This window comes from Bos grunniens, chromosome 9 (genome assembly GCF_055505025.1).
Source record: "Bos grunniens cultivar Pamir isolate PY7600 chromosome 9, Bosgru_T2T1.0, whole genome shotgun sequence".
Classification (NCBI taxonomy): domain Eukaryota; kingdom Metazoa; phylum Chordata; class Mammalia; order Artiodactyla; family Bovidae; genus Bos; species Bos grunniens.
Genome location: NC_141173.1, coordinates 82899068 through 82916149, shown reverse-complemented (window position 1 = coordinate 82916149; position 17082 = coordinate 82899068). Strand labels below are relative to the sequence as shown.

The 17082-nt window shown below is 37.9% G+C and overlaps 1 protein-coding gene across 16 annotated transcripts in view; it reads right to left on the bottom strand.

Annotated features, from left to right (window-relative positions):
* Positions 1–17082, bottom strand: part of UTRN (utrophin) — a 556162-nt gene that overhangs the window by 259331 nt on the left and 279749 nt on the right. The window lies entirely within an intron of this gene.

The window sequence follows — 17082 nt, the reverse complement described above, 5'->3', positions numbered from 1 at the left end:
TCATATCCATATCATAAAATAATCATCACATTTTACAACTTGTAATTATACATTGTTAGTCCCCATACATTTTATTCTTCCCTGGTGGTAAAGAATCTACCTGCAATGCGGGAGACCTGAGTTTGATACCTAGGTTGGGAAGAGCCCCTGGAGAAGGGAAGGGCTACCCACTTAAGTATTCTGGTCAGGAGAATTCCATGGACTGTATAGTCCATGAGGTAGCAAAGAGTCGGACACGACTGAGTGACTTCCACCAACACTCAAAAGGTAATATCAATAAATATTCATACATGTGACTAAATGAATTCTAGAAAGAAGTAACATCTGAATAAATGGTTAAGATACAATCAAATTATTTAAAGGACTTACTTTATATATTTTAAACACTTCAGATCAATGCAAATTGGTTCTTTAAGCTGACATAATAATATTCATAAGACATCAGACAATCAAGTTTTTATAAAGCATTCATTAAATCTACACCAGAAATTAAAGCATATATCTTGAAGTTGCATGATGTAAGAGATACACACACCTGTAAATCCAATCTGTAAAACTTCATGTATCTCAAAGCTCCATAAAAAGAAAACAACTTAATTTACGAATGGACACCAACAAGTTCACTCCTAAGTATTTAAACTCAAGAGAACTGAAAATACATATCCACACAAAAATTTGTACACAAATGCACCATTACTTATTTAGAAGAGTCAAATAAAAGAATTGACCCAAACATCCATCAATTGAGAGAGGATGTGCTAAACAAAATGTAGTATATTCATCCATGAAATATTATTGCATCATAAAAAGGAATGATATACTGATACATGCTCAATATGGATGGACCTAGAAAGCATTCTGCCAAGTGAAAAAAACAGATGTAAAAGGCCATATATTTTGTGATTTCATGTATATGAAATTTTTAAGAGGACCAAATCCATAGAAGGAGAAAGTATATTAGTTGTTGAGTAGGACTGGAAGGTAAAAGAAAACGGGGATTGACTTGCTAATGGTTGTGGGTTTCTTTGGGGAGTGATTAAATGTTCTGAAATTTAGAGTGTTGTGATGAAGCACAACAGGGAAAAGATACTAAAAGCCACTGGGTTGTACACTTTAAAAGGGTGAATTTCATAAACTATCATAAACTATACCACAATTTAAAAATCAGCACATGTAATAAGATCTTATGTACATATTTTTTCCAACTGTCCATCCACTCATTCATCCATTCACCATCATCCATCCATCTGTATATACAAATAGAGGGAGAAAGGTCTGGAACACTAACTTAACATTAAAATAGTTCCAGGTGCTGGATTCTAGTGTGGTTTATTTCCTATTAGAACTTTTCTGCATTCTTTGAATTTACAATAAACAAGCATCTTTCTTACATATCAATAAATGCATTCATTTAAAAATGGATGAAAATTTTAAATAGACATATCAACATAGACGATAAATGGATAGCAAAAAAAAAAATCACATGAAAAGATGCTCAGCATCATTAATCATCAGAAAAATGTAAACTCAAACCACAATGAGCTATCACTACATATTAGAATGGCTTTAAGAAAATGACCAAACCAACGGCTGGTAACATTACAAAGTGTAACGACTGCAACTCTCACAGTTGATGGCAGGAGTATAAAATGGTACAACCATCCTGAAAAAGTCTGGCAGTGCCATGCACTTAAAGATACAAGCTAGGAATCCTATTCCCAAGTATTTACCCAAGAGAAATGAAAACACATGTCCACACAAAATTTAAATGCAAATGTTCATAGCAGCTTTATTCATAATGGTCTAAAGCTGACAATAACTCAAATATCATCAACCCATAAATAGATAAATTGGGGCATATGCATGTAATGGAATACTACTGAGCAGTAAAAATATAAATGCTAAAGAAGGATGCAACAACATGGGTGGAACCTCAAATGCATTTTGCTAAGTGGAAGACGCCAGACATAAAAGCTACATACTGTGATCCCATTTACACAACATTTTGGAATGTCATCAACGTCATCTCAACACTTACTTTTGAAAAATCTCCAACAGTGTTTGGCTGCCTACAGAACAAATTGAAATTGCTTTCCTGGAACTCAATAATAATCCTCCATAATCTATCACTAATTTACTTTTCCAGCTTTACCTAGTACTTCATTCCAATGATTCAAATAAAAGTGGGAGATTCCTTTTCCTCTAGAATATTTTTAATACCATGTCCACATAAAAATTTTATACTCACATAAAAATGTCCTCCTGCAGTGATGAAAGAAATCAAAGATGACACAAATAGATGGAAAACTATACCATGTTCATGGATCGGAAGAATAAATATAGTGAAAATGAGCATACTACCCAAAGCAATCTATAGATTCAATGCAATCCCTATCAAGCTACCAACGGTATTTTTCATAGAACTAGAACACATAATTTCACAATCTGTATGGAAATAGAATAAAACTTCAAATAGCCAAAGCAATCTTGAGAAAGAAGAATGAAACTGGAGGAATCAACCTACCTGACTTCAGACTATACTACAAAGCTACAGTCATCAAGACAGTATGGTACTGGCACAAAGACAGAAATATAGATCAATGGAACAAAGTAGAAAGCCCAGAGATAAATAAATCCATGCACATATGGACACTTTATCTTTGACAAAGGAGGCAAGAATATACAATGGAGAAAAGATAATCTCTTTAACAAGAGGTGCTGGGAAAACTGGTCAACCACCTGTAAAAGAATGAAACTAGAACACTTTCTAACACCATACACAAAAATAAACTCAAAATGGATTAAAAGATCTAAATGGAAGACCAGAAACTATAAAACTCCTAGAAGAAAACATAGGCAAAACACTTTCTGACATAAATCACAGCAGGATCCTCTATGACTCACCTCCCAGAATAATGGAAATAAAAGCAAAAATAAACAAATGGAAACTAATTAAACTTAAAAACTTTTGGACAAGAAAGGAAACTATATGCAAGGTGAAAAGACAGCCTTCAGAATGGGAGAACATAATAGCAAATGAAGCAACTGACAAAGACTTAATCTTAAAAATATACCAGCAGCTCATGCAGCTCAATGCCAGAAAAATAAACAGCCCAATCAAAAAATGGGCCAAAGAACTAAACAGACATTTCTACAAAAAAGACATACAGATGGCTAACAAACACGTGAAAAGATGCTCAACATCACTCATTATCAGAGAAATGCAAATCAAAACCACAATGAGGTACCATGTCATGCCTGTCAGAATGGCTGCTATCAAAAAGTCTACAAACAATAAATGCTGGAGAGGATGCAGAGAAAAAGGAACCCTCTTACACCGTTGGTGGGAATGCAAACTAATACAGCCACTATGGAGAACAGTGTGGAGATTCCTTAAAAAACTGGAAAGAGAACTGCCATCTGACCCAGCAATCCCACTCCTGTGCATATACACCAAGGAAACCAGAATTGAAAGAGACACGTATACCTCAATGTTCATCGCAGCACTGTTTACAATAGCTAAGACGTGGAAGTAACCTAGGTGTCCATCAGCAGACAAATGGATAAGAAAGCTATGGTTTTACATATACACAATGGAATATTACTCAGCTATTAAAAAGAACATATTTGAATCAGTTCTAATGGGGTGGATGAAACTGGAGCCTATTAAACAGAGTGAAGTAAGTCAGAAAGAAAAACACCAATACAGTACATTAACGCATATATATGGAATTTAGAAAGATGGTAAAAACGACCCTATATGCAAGACAGCAAAAGAGACACAGATATAAAGAACAGACTTTTGGACTCTGTGGGAGAAGGCGAGGAGGAGATGATTTGAGAGAATAGCACTGAAACATGTATATTACCATATGTGAAACAGATCACCAGTCCAAGTTTGATGCATTGAAACACTCAAAGCCAGTGCGCTGAGACAACCCTGAGGGATGGGATGGGGAGGGATATGAGAGAGGGGGTTCAGGATGGGGTACCCATGTATACCCATGGCTGATTCATGTCAATGTATGGCAAAAACCACCATAATATTGTAAAGTAATTAGCCTCCAATTAAAATAAATAAACTAATTTGAAAAAATATATGTCCTTCTGACTATCTTCACCTATCAAAATCCTTCCAGTCCTTTAAGGGTTAAGGACTACTTCCTCCAAAACATCTCAGTCTAATTAGGTTTCCTTGCCCAGAGTTCATAAAAGGTCAAAACTCCTCTTCAGAAATTTATCACATGTATCCTGAAAAAACCCTTAGACTGTGATCTTATCTCACTCTTACATTTTACTTTAACTATATCATAGAGATTTCTTGTCTTCCTCCCAGTTCCATAAACACACAATAGGCAAAAGCAGTCTTTTGCACCTCCATATTTCTCAGAGTCTTTATTACAGCATTCTGTGTAAGTTGTTCAGTGATGCCATGGACTGTAGTTCACCAGGCACCTCTGTCCATGGAATTCTCCAGGAAAGAATACTGGAGTGGGTAGCCACTTCTCTCTCCAGGGCATCTTCCTGACACAGGGATCAAACACAAGTCTCCTGCATTGCAGGCATATTCTCTACCATATGAGCTACAGGTAAGTCACTATTATAGCATTATAATAGCATTTATAAAATAATGAAAATCTTTTTATAACAGGACTTCAAAATTACCTCCCAAATACCACTTTTCAAGAAGCTACAGAGTGAAGGCCTCTAGAATATTCAGTTTGTAAATCCAGAAAGAAGACAATATATTAAGAAGCATAAAAACAAGAAAACCAACACATGGAGAAGCAAACAGGTTCTCACGTTAATGGTGAAAGGAGATCTCAGACAAAGGGTTATATATTCAAATTGGATCAGATGAAGCCTGTCTTCATCATACCAACTGCTCTGTTTCTCGTTTCAATTTGACAAAATTAACAAAGAAGATACTCCAGCAAAACAGTCTTGAAAAGTGGACAAACCCAGGTGTTATTATGGGTACACAGGTTAAGCTTGTGAAAAGTACTGTAATTTTAACTTATGTGTCACATGTCAAATATGTTGAGGTCTGCACTCTCTTTACATTAGTATGACATTAAAATCAACTTCACATCCTAACAGAAAAAAAAAAAAGGACAAAAACAAATAAACAAAAAACTCCATGAGATCCTATGAGGAAAACACAGAAAATCCCTAGGATAATGCCTGTGCACCAGGCTTTGAAAACTGTCTCCAGAAGAGATGTCTGCAAGAAAAATTATTAGAAGTGATAGACTGCTTAATGTGATTGACCTTGTAGGAAATTGTACTGTCAGGCCATGGAAAATGTGGGAAGAATTAGCAATAGGTGCAAAGAAAACTAAGTATATAAAAACAAGGCAGTTATTAATTTCAGGTAAAATAAAGAAAGAAACAAAATTATAGTAAATGTCAGTGCATGGCTGTTAATGATGCTTAGACAGACATAATACTGTCAACATTGAATATCTGCTTCTCTAAAAATTCAATGATAAGACGATACAGACACTATGGAAAACAATATGGCAAGTCCTCAAAAAATTAAAAATAGAATTAACATGATCAAGCAAGGAGAGGAAAAATGTTGCCCCTAGGGAGAGGGCTGTGGTGAGTACTGAGAGAACCACTGTAAGTCCCCTACACGTGAACCTCAGGTTGCAAACCTTCAAAGATGCAAATGTGCATTTCCATGTCTAGTCATGAAAGCTAGTTCACATGCCTGGCATACTTTGCATGTGCGTGCATGCATCCTCTACAAGTGGCTGTTCTTATGTACTTTACTGCACAGTGCTGTGTAGAGTACGGTAGTATGGTACCTTTATTTCAAGCCCAGAATGACTGGAAACAAGCACACAAGAGGCAGTGATGTAGCTGGGACTACTCAACTTTTCAAGGTACTGTACAGTAAAATTAAAAGTGTCTATTTTTTGTGTTTGCTTGTTTTTTATGTATTATTTGTGGGGAAAGTGTTTTAAACCTATTACAATATAGTACTATATAGCTGATTGGGTTAGTTAGGTACCTACACTAACTTCATTGGAATTAACAAGCAAATTGGGCTTATGAACATGCTCTCAGAACAGAACTCATTTGTTTGGAGGGGATTACTGTATTATAAATCTTTCAATTTTTAAAGAATTTTTAATCATATGCATGTATTTCTTTTTAATATTTAGAAGTTATCCACCAGAATTTGCGTAGTTGGTGGTGATGGTGTTTAGTCTTCCACCTAACCCTGCCCATATTTTCAATTATTAAAACATCAACTAAAAAAAAATACTAAGAATAGCCAAAGGCTGCACCAAAAAAAGTATCAGAATTAAAGGAGTACACATGCACAAGTAATCAACCACGAGCAAATGATTCTAATTTTAAGAACATTCATACAAAATTTAGTCATTATAAATTTAGCAGACTATTCTTATTTTAAGAACACATAAAATTTAGTAGTTATAAAATTTAGTGAAGTCAAACACTTTCATTTTACATAATAAGTGTCCTATATTCTTAAGAATAAAGATGTACATAACATGTACATAACAGGTTATGTGGCAAACAGCTAATGTAAAAATCACATCATTACAGATTAGCTCTATTAAATCCTAAGAATGCCCAGACTAGGGAAGAAGGAAGAGGACACAAACGTCTAAGAACCTCATGGGTGAACTCAGAGAGTCTCTATATAAGAGTCATTTATATACTTAACAAGCATGAAGGACTAGCCTAGCAGGGGAGGTGAAAAGTATAAAATGATGCTTCAAAGGAAAAGGGAGGTAAGAGGATCATAAGCACTTGACCTTAGACAGTACTGGATCCACTGAGCTGCATTAATACCAGCAGCACACTCTGGTAACCAGCAGAACATTCTGAATTCAGAAACTAGGGCATTTACTATATAACTGTCAAATTATCTACTAGTCATCAGTGGAAAAAGAGATTGTCCTTTAAAAATATTCACTTTGTAGGAAATTGCTGCAAAATAACTTTTAGGCAATGGTTAAGAGACATCTACTTTGTCGGTTACTAAAGCAAAAAGAACTGAACTGAACTGACAGTAAAAAGAATACAGGTTTTGAATCAAGGCAGATATGGCTCCACCACTAACTAGCTGTAAAAGCTAGGGCAGTGCCCACCTCCTCCCACATAATTTTCATCATAAAGTCCACTTGGCACCTAGGTTTTCCATGGTCTGAGCCTTGCTTACTTCTCCTAAGATTATTTAATCACTCCAAGCCTCATGCTTTATCTACCTACAAAAATGAACCAATGACTAACCCTCAAAGTGGTTGCTATTTCACATTTAGAGCTTTATTTTTTACTTTAAATATCCTTCTTTACTCCTCCCTCCTCCCACTGACTTTTCCCTTTCCGCCTGGTTAATTTCTACTTCCCTTTCAGAACCGGGTACAGACACCTTCCAAACCTATGGTATCTCATTCCCACAGTTTCTTTAATGCTGGCTATTAGCAGGTCATTGCTACTGTAACAACAAATCACCACAAATACAGTGGCTTAAAAGATTTTCCCTAATTTGGTGAAATACTAGGAAATTAATTTTATTTATAGGATGCAAATGTGCACTTTAATAATAAATGTCCTGGGGGATTTTTTAAATTCACAAATATCTGGTGTCATATTTTCTTACCATGATCATAACCAACTACTAAAAATAGTGAATACACAGAAAACTAAATTCTGTGTACAGAAGTCCAAATTATCTTCATGTTATTATAATAAATACACATTTTAAAATCACAATCACAGTATTTATATTATAGTCTTATTTTTGAAACTAATATAAGTTCATATGATATTTCTAACAGAGCATAGCTCAAAGGTATCAGTTCTCCACATCACTCATTTCATTCTTTTTTTAAAATGTCTAGAAAAGGTACACTGGACACTACAAAATACTACAAGAATCTTTTACTTATTTTCAAGGAATTTCACATCATTTATCATAATACCATAAGGCAAAAAAAGTCACTAAAATTAGAGGCCCAGGAGTCTGTATGCACACTACAGGACATAGGCTAAGTTACTTTTACTACCATTTGTACACTGTTCTCAGAAGGAAACCACCTAATTTTACCACCTCTGCTATTTACTAGATATATGCTTTGGGGTAAACCACTCAATCTCCAATTTTCTATGGAGCTTGGGCTAGTTGAGTAAAGGGCTCATGTCAGAATCAGAATCTCTAGGGGTCCTTTGAAAACTGCAAAGGCCACCAGAGATTATAAAACCCACTGCAAGAGTTTATCCATTCTCACTCCATCCCTAGTCTCAAATTCAGCTTCATGAAGAATCACTGCATGTAAATAAAATGTTACTGATGGGAATGGATATGTGGTGCAGACAGCAAAGAGGTCAGGAAGCACTAATGTGCAAGATTCAGTCCTAACATCACATCCAGCACTGAATTTACACTAGGCCACGATTCTCAATGCAGAGCTCCTATCTGGCACTCCTGGTTGCTACATCTCAAGAAAGATCAGAACAGAGCTGGAGGAAGTTCTGAGAAATGTAAATGAGAGGGTATAGCAGAAGGAACACTGGCAATGAATCGGAAATAGTTTTAAGTTCAGGAAATTGTGGCTACTAGATAAAGATACAGAAGGTTTTTTTTTTAATCTTTCAAAATCCACAAATCATAAAGCATAAAGATAGGCTGAAAATCTAAAATACACAAGTTTTGATGTTTAGAAGGATAATTTTAGCAGAAATAAAAAGTTTTTGTTCACACAGAAGTAACAGATTATAGAGTTCTTTAGAGGAAGAAATGGTACAGAACAAAAGTATAATAACTTACCATAAAAGATTTATGGAATGCATGGGTGACCAATTTATAAGGTTCATATTAAAAGGAACTGGGATTTTTAAAATGCAAATGCTTATTTTTTAAAGAAAAGTCTGTTATACAAGCAACTAGCTGATATGCTACAAAATAGCTTACAGTCATTTTGCAGCATTACAAAACATGGTCACCCACATAACTGACTTTTTTAAAATGTGATTTTAAATGTTAAATAATACCTCATTTTTTAATCTATAAGATATAATATTGTTTAATATGCACGTGCTTATCATTAGTCTAAAGAATGTCTGAACGTAAATAGGTGAATCTTTTGTTTTTTTAAAGACTTCAATGGAAAAGAATGTCTTAGCAAATCTAGAGATGTGTCTTGCTAAATTTTGGTATACTTTAAAGGCGACCTTTACAGTCACATGAGATTTAAATACATTTTTCTCTTCTACAGTGGAAAGTAGTAGCATCAGTAGTTTGAGTGGCATGTATAAAACTTGCAATGAAACAATTCCTTAAGCTTTCCAATGAGTACCTTCACAAGGTAATTTGTCCTTTGGTGTATAAAATATCATTTAACTAGGAAATATATTAAAAGCATGCTTTAATGCAGTGAGGAAATGCAGTGGATTTGACGATGAATTAGTCACTGGAGACATTCCCAACCCTCTATGGCATTTTGTGACCAATCTTTGTTACCTAAATATTGGGTTCTCATCAAACACTTAAAAATTCACTCCACTGAATTTAAGGACATTGTTCTAAGATGCCAATGCCACATCACTTGGAAGCTTAAGAGAAGTTCCCCATTCCCACTGCATAAATATTCAAGACAGAACTATTTCCCTGTGAGGATTCAGCACTGCTGCTGCTGCTGCTAAGTCGCTTCAGTAATGTCCAACTCTTCACGACCCCATGGACTGCAGCCCACCAGCCTCCTCCGTCCATGGGATTTTCCAGGAAAGAGTACTGCAGTGGGTTGCCATTGCCTTCTCCAGAGGATTCAGAACACCACATCCTATTTCCCTTTGCACTAAGTCAATTCAGTTCAGTCGCTGAGTAGTGTCCAACTCTTTGTGACCCCATGAATCACAGCACGCCAGGCCTCCCTGTCCATCACCAACTCCCGGAGTTTACCCAAACTCATGTCCATCGAGTCGGTGATGCCATCCAGCCATCTCATCCTCTGTCGTCCCCTTCTCCTCCTGCCCCCAATCCCTCCCAGCATCAGGGTCTTCTCTAATGAGTCAACTCTTTGCATGAGGTGGCCAAAGTATTGGAGTTTCAGCTTCAAAATCAGTCCTTCCAATGAACACCCAGGCCTGATCTCCTTTAGGATGGACTGGTTGGATCTCCTTGCAGTCCAAGGGACTCTCAAGAGTCTTCTCCAACACCACAGTTCAAAAGCATCAATTCTTCGGCGCTCAGCCTTCTTCACAGTCCAACTCTCACATCCATATGTGACCAATGGAAAAACCACAGCCTTGAGTAGACAGACCTTTGTTGGCAAAGTAATGTCTCTGCTTTTGAATATGCTATCTAGGTTGGTCATAACTTTCCTTCCAAGGAGTAAGCGTCTTTGAATTTCATGGCTGCAGTCACCATCTGCAGTGATTTTGGAGCCCAGAAAAATAAAGTCTGACACTGTTTCCACTGTTTCCCCATCTATTTCCCATGAAGTGATGGGACCAGATGCCATGATCTTAGCTTTCTAAATGTTGAGTTTTAAGCCAACTTTTTCACTCTCCTCTTTCACTTTCATCAAGAGGCTTTTTGGTTCCTCTTCACTCTGCCATAAATGTGGTGTCATCTGCATATCTGAGGTTATTGATACTTCTCCCGGCAATCTTGATTCCAGCGTGTGTTTCTTCCAGCCCAGCATTTCTCATGATGTACTCTGCATAGAAGTTAAATAAACAGGGTGACAATATACAGCCTTGACGTACTCCTTTTCCTATTTGGAACCAGTCTGTTGTTCCATGTCCAGTTCTAACTGTTGCTTCCTGACTTAAATACAAATTTCTCAAGAGGCAGGTCAGGTGGTCTGGTATTCCCATCTCTTTCAGAATTTTCCACAGTTTATTGTGATCCACACAATCAAAGGCTTTGGCATAGTCAATAAAGCAGAAATAGATGTTTTTCTGGAACTCTCTTGCTTTTTCCATGATCCAACGGATGTTGGCAATTTGATCTCTGATTCCTCTGCCTTTTCCAAAACCAGCTTGAACATCTGGAAGTTCACAGTTTACGTATTGCTGAAGCCTGGCTTGGAGAATTTTGAGCATTACTTTACTAGCATGTGAGATGCGTGCAATTGTGCGGTATTTTAAGCATTCTTTGGCATTGCCTTTCTTTGGGACTGGAATGAAAACTGACCTTTTCCAGTCCTGTGGCCACTGCTGAGTTTTCCACATTTGTTCATATATTGAGTGCAGCACTTTCACAGCATCACCTTTCAGGATTTGAAATAGCTCAACTGGAATTCCATCACGTCCACTAGCTTTGTTTGTAGTGATGCTTCCTAAGGCCCACTTGACTTCACATTCCAGGATGTCTGGCTCTAGGTCAGTGATCACACCATCATGATTATTTGGGTCATGAAAATTGTTTTTGTACAGTTCTTCTGTGTATTCTTGCTACCCCTTCTTAATATCTTCTGCTTCTGTTAAGTCCATACCATTTCTGTCCTTTATCGAGCCCATCTTTGCATGAAATGTTCCCTTGGTATCTCTAATTTTCTTGAAGAGATCTCTAGTCTTTCCCATTCTGTTGTTTTCCTCTATTTCTTGGCACTGATTGCTGAGGAAGGCTTTCTTATCTCTCCTTGCTATTCTTTGGAACTCTACATTCAGATGCTTATATCTTTCCTTTTCTCCTTTGCTTTTTGCTTCTCTTCTTTTCACAGCTATTTGTAAGGCCTCCCCAGACAGCCATTTTGCTTTTTTGCATTTCTTTTCCATGGGGATGGTCTTGATCCCTGTCTCCTGTACAATGTCACAAACCTCCGTCCATAGTTCATTAGGCACTCTATCAGATCTAGTCCCTTAAATCTATTTCTCGCTTCCACTGTATAATCATAAGGAATTTGATTTAGGTCATACCTGAATGGTCTAGTGGTTTTCCATACTTTCTTCAATTTAAGTCTGAATTTGGCAATAAGGAGTTCATGATCTGAGCCACAGTCAGCTACCAGGCTTGTTTTTGCTGACTGTATAGAGCTTGTCCATCTTTGGCTGCTAAGAATTTAATTTCACTAAGTCACTACAAAATATTTGATCTTCATTAGCCAGCCAATACTGAACCATACCTCAACACTACTCCACACCTTCCCCAATCTACCCTCAAAACCCTTCTTCCATTAAACCTGGAAACCTATCCTACTACTGGCAGACTCCTCAGATTAATCCCTTCACCTTGTCAACTGAAAATGGTTTCCGTAAGGCCATGAATTTATCTGAACTTTTAAAAAGCTTTTTCTTTTTTCTCTGGAACCTTATATGCCTGGGGTAAAGCATTCACATGAGGGTCTGCCTCCTTCGCATGGTTGCTTTCCAAGCCATTGTTCTCCTATCTTCCAGACAAAATCTCACTCCTTCAAAGCAGAAGACATTCTCCACTGTGTTCATATGCTAACCTCCATGTCCATGGAAATGGCACATAGACACTGCTCGCTGCCTCAGCAATGAAGTAGAGTCTGAAATTGAACTCAAGATCTGCTTAACAAGCCACAGGCTCCAGTGAGGGACTTCACCCCGCAGGGAAAGGGACATGATAGACACTATTATGGACTAGAAGGTCCCAGTCTCCACTCCCTTACAAATACCTTCCTCTCCCCCACTCCCTCTCTGTGTTTCATCTGCATTCTTTTGACTTACCTCCAAGTAGATACACATTGCTAAAGAGCACTACAACAGGACTATCTTCCCTTTAAATGTATTAGAGATCACAAACAGGGACCCAGCACTGCCCAGCACTGAAGTTCCCTTGGGAAGCTATCTGTCCCATCCACCTAGACTGATTTTACAAATGATCCTCTTTCTTCAAACTTCTCGAAGTCCCACCTCCAACCTCACTAAGAGGATGCCTCATGGATCATAAAGAAAGCAGACGTCATTGCACTAAGAATCTTTCAACTTCCCACCACTAAAGCTCCAGGCCATGGACATCTGCATTCATCTTCTCACTGCCTTTCTGTCATAATGGAAAAAGCATCCCAGCTCTTACCAAACTCAATTCTACAGATCTCGCCTTCTTATCAACAGAAGGACCTCTTTCCTCTTCCTTTCTCTCCTCAGTCTTGAATCATAACTGTACTAGATCAACCCCATGAGCACATTCACATGCTTTATTTTTCTCCATTTTAAAGAAAAGTTACTCAGTTCTCTCTACCCTTCATTGCCTTCCAGGTAGTACCTAATCTCTTAACAACAAACTTCACTATAGATGGTCCCACAAATTGTTTCTACTTCCTCAACTTCACCTAACTCTCTAGCTTCTACTGCATCACTCCTTGAAATTGTACTTTTCCAACTAACAAGAATCTCCAAGATGTGGAATTCCAGGAATAGTGTTACGTCATCTTTTTGGATTTCTCAGTTTAATGAAACACAATGGATCATTCCTTGCTAGAAACATTTTCTTCTCTCCATTCTTTCTTTAAATATTCTTTTTGCTACACTGCTGGGCTTCCCTGGTGGCTCAGACAGTAAAGAATCCACCTGCAATGAGGGAGACCTGGGTTCCATTCCTGGGATGGGAAGATCCCCTGGAGGAGACCACTCCAGTATCCTTGCCTGGAGAATCCCAATGGATAGAGGAACCTGAAAGGCTACAGTCCATGGGGTCGCAAAGAGTCAGACATGACTGAGCAACTGAACTGAACTGAACTGAACTGAGGGCTTTGAGAGACAATTAGGTCATGAGGGCAGAGCCACCATGAATGAGATTAATGGTCTTATAAAAGAAGCCTGAGAGAGTACTCTTCTCCCTCCTGCCACATGGGGGAACAGGAAGTCTGTCCAGAGGAGGGTCCCCACCCAACCACGCTGGCACCCTGATCTCAGACTTCCATTTCTGTAGTTTATAAGCCATCCAATCCGTAGTGTTTGTTATAGCAGACTGAACAGACAAGGACTCCAACCAAGAAAGCTGCATTTTCTAAAAGTTCCATCTGTTAATAAACATTTAGAAAATCTATACTGTACTCAGTAAATCAGATCATCAACTATTTTGTCACTAATTAAAGCAGAGACTATTCAAAATGACTATAGACAAACAACTGAGGATGACTCAGCCTTCCGCTCATTTAACCACAGACAGTACTGTCAAACAGACTGAAGGCCAATGGATTTACAAGGAAGACACAGTATAACAGAGCAGATGATAATAATTTGGGGTAATCTTTTGTTGAGCATGTACCATGTACAGGGAACTTTTATACATAATTTTTGATCTTCACAATAGTCTCACTCATTAGATATTGTGTTCTGTACAAGTCAGGGCTTCCTTCATGGACTCAGTGGTAAAGAATCTACCTGCCAATGCAGGAGATGCAGGTTTGATATCTGAGTTGGGAAGAGTCCCTGGAGGAGGAACCCACTCCAGTATTCTTGCCTGGAAAAATCCCATGAACAGAGCAGGCTGGCGGGCTACAGTCCATGCGGACACAAAGAGTCAGATATAATTTAGTGACTAGAACAACGAACAACAACAAGAAGCAAGTAACTGAAACTCAGTAAACTGAAATAACTTGGTCAAAGTTCACACAAATAAGTGAATAAAGTAGTGATGTCAATCAAGGACTATTATATACCATAGCCAGTGTGCTTTTTGTCCTGCCTACACAAACCAAGAAATGCCTTAAAGTAGGCAGCAAAAGCTGGCTTCCAGGGAATGAGGACAAAGAGAAAAATATCCAGTAATTAATGATCTATAGGATCATTTATTCTTTATAACATAAAGTTATACTGTCTCATTTCCCTCACAATATTTCAGGATAAATAACTGTGTGCACATGTATGTGTGCAAGTGTCTGTGTATGTGTATATACATACACATATACATGAATATATGCACTCCAGGGTTAAAATAACATTTCAGATCCAACTGAGGCAACTACACTCCAAAAGTTACTGTTAGTAACTTTCAACTATCATTATCTCAATGTGCGCTATAGAATTTGTTAATGGGCATTAAGAAATGTAAGAAAAAAAAATTCACTGGTGAAAAGAATGGTAGTCAAGATATGTCCTAGGCTTCCCAGGTGGCCCTAAGTGGTAAAGAATCCACCTGCCAATGCAGGAGACACAGGTCAGATCCCTGAGTAGGAAAGATCCCCTAGAGTAGGAAGTGGCAACCCACTCCAGTATTCTTGCCTGGGAAATTCCACGGGCAGAGGACCCTGGCAGGATACAGTCCATGGGGTCACAAAGAGTTGGACACAACTAAGCACAAGGTATTTCAATTAGTTTAAAATGTTAGACACAGACCTGTTGGTTACAGAATCCAAAATATCGAGAGCCAGCTATGTTTAAGAACTAAGAATTTTTTGTACATTAGGAAATCATTATGAATGTATCTAAACTGCATATTAACCCCAACTACAGTCTGAAGTAGCAAACACATTAATATTTCTGCAGCTAGGAACAAAGTTATTTGCACTAAGCAGGATAAATAAAGACTATAATAAATAGCCTCATGTCAATTCAAAGCATTCTGTTATCAGAGCCTATTGGATTTTGCTATGACAGATAAGGGACTGTGGACCTGTAACTGTGAATGGCCAAATTACTTAGTCAAACTGCAATTCAGACAAAACATTTCCTTTGAAAGCTGATATTAAACTTCACATATTATGCCGCAATAACAGTGTTCCATGGCAATCTAACAACCTTTCACCCCTCCAGAATCTGGCTGACAATGATGTACATTCAGAATATGGCTGGACAATAAGGGAAAAACCACAGTATAAGGCTGTTCCACGGCCACTACAATAGGCACAATGGCCACGTTCTGGAAGAGAGTTACATTTATTCATAGCAGATGCTCCCGTATCTTTAATCAGATCAGGTTTCTAAACTCAACATAGATAAGAACCAGTAACTGGAATGCCAAAGATCCAAGAGATGGGTACACAGAGCCATCATCAGCAACAGCATAAAGTTCTGATAACAAAGAAGAAAAATAAAACTACTTTAAAAGGAAGGTAAGAGCCTGACAGCATAGGCAAAAAGATTTGGATTCCAGGCTCAGCTCTGTCCATATGAGCTGTGTGATCTTAGGTCTTGTTTAACTTCTCTCTGCTTCAGTTTATTCATTGACAACATTGATGAAAATTCTGCCTATCTCTTGTGGTTGTTGTGAGGATAAAATAATACAGGGGAAGAGCTTAGCACAGAGCCTGACCATGAGGAGATGCCCAACAAAATTTATACACGAAAAACAAAGCACAGAATCTCACAAAGCATAGCAACCTGAATAAATTTGCTACCAATTCTTCAGAACATGGAGAGCAGTGTCACAATTCAGTTTAGAAAAATGTCATCTTGGCTCTGCTCTGTGCCTTTGAACATGTCATTTACCTTCTCTGAGCCTAAGAGCATTACAGGAAACCAAGTATTCTCAATGGAAGAGATAAATGGTTTTTTGGTGGGGTGAGGTGGTAAAGGGAGTGAGAAAAACTGACTCTTTTTAGGAAGAAATCATATAACTATAAAGTACCAAGACAGATCACAGTATTACAATGTTCTGGGAGCAGGAAACTAAAAATGTTCTTTTAGGGGGATGATGACCTTCCCCGGTGGCTCAGACGGTAAAGCGTCTGCCTACAGTGTGGGAGCCCTGGGTTCGATCCCTGGGTCAGGAAGATCTCCTGGAGAAGGAAATGGCAACCCACTCCAGTATTCTTGCCTGGAAAATTCCATGGACAGAGGAGCTTGGTTGGCTACTGTCCATGGGGTCGCAAAGACTCGGACACGACTGAGCGACTTCACTATCACTAAAATGACAAAAAGGTTAAGAAACACCAGTTTAAGTGAACTATAAGGTCACGTACAGCTTTTACAGTTCCTTAATTCTATCTTCATAACAATAATGCCAAGAATTCAAAAAATGTTTAATATAGGTTCACGTACTATACTTAAGAAGGCAAGGAAAGATTTCTATATTCTAGAGACATCTCCAATTAAACAGCTAAAAATTGTAAATATCATTCTGTTTAAAAGAGAAAATCCTAGCACTAGAGCTATTATTCATGCTGGGATTCTGTGAGCCACAATTTT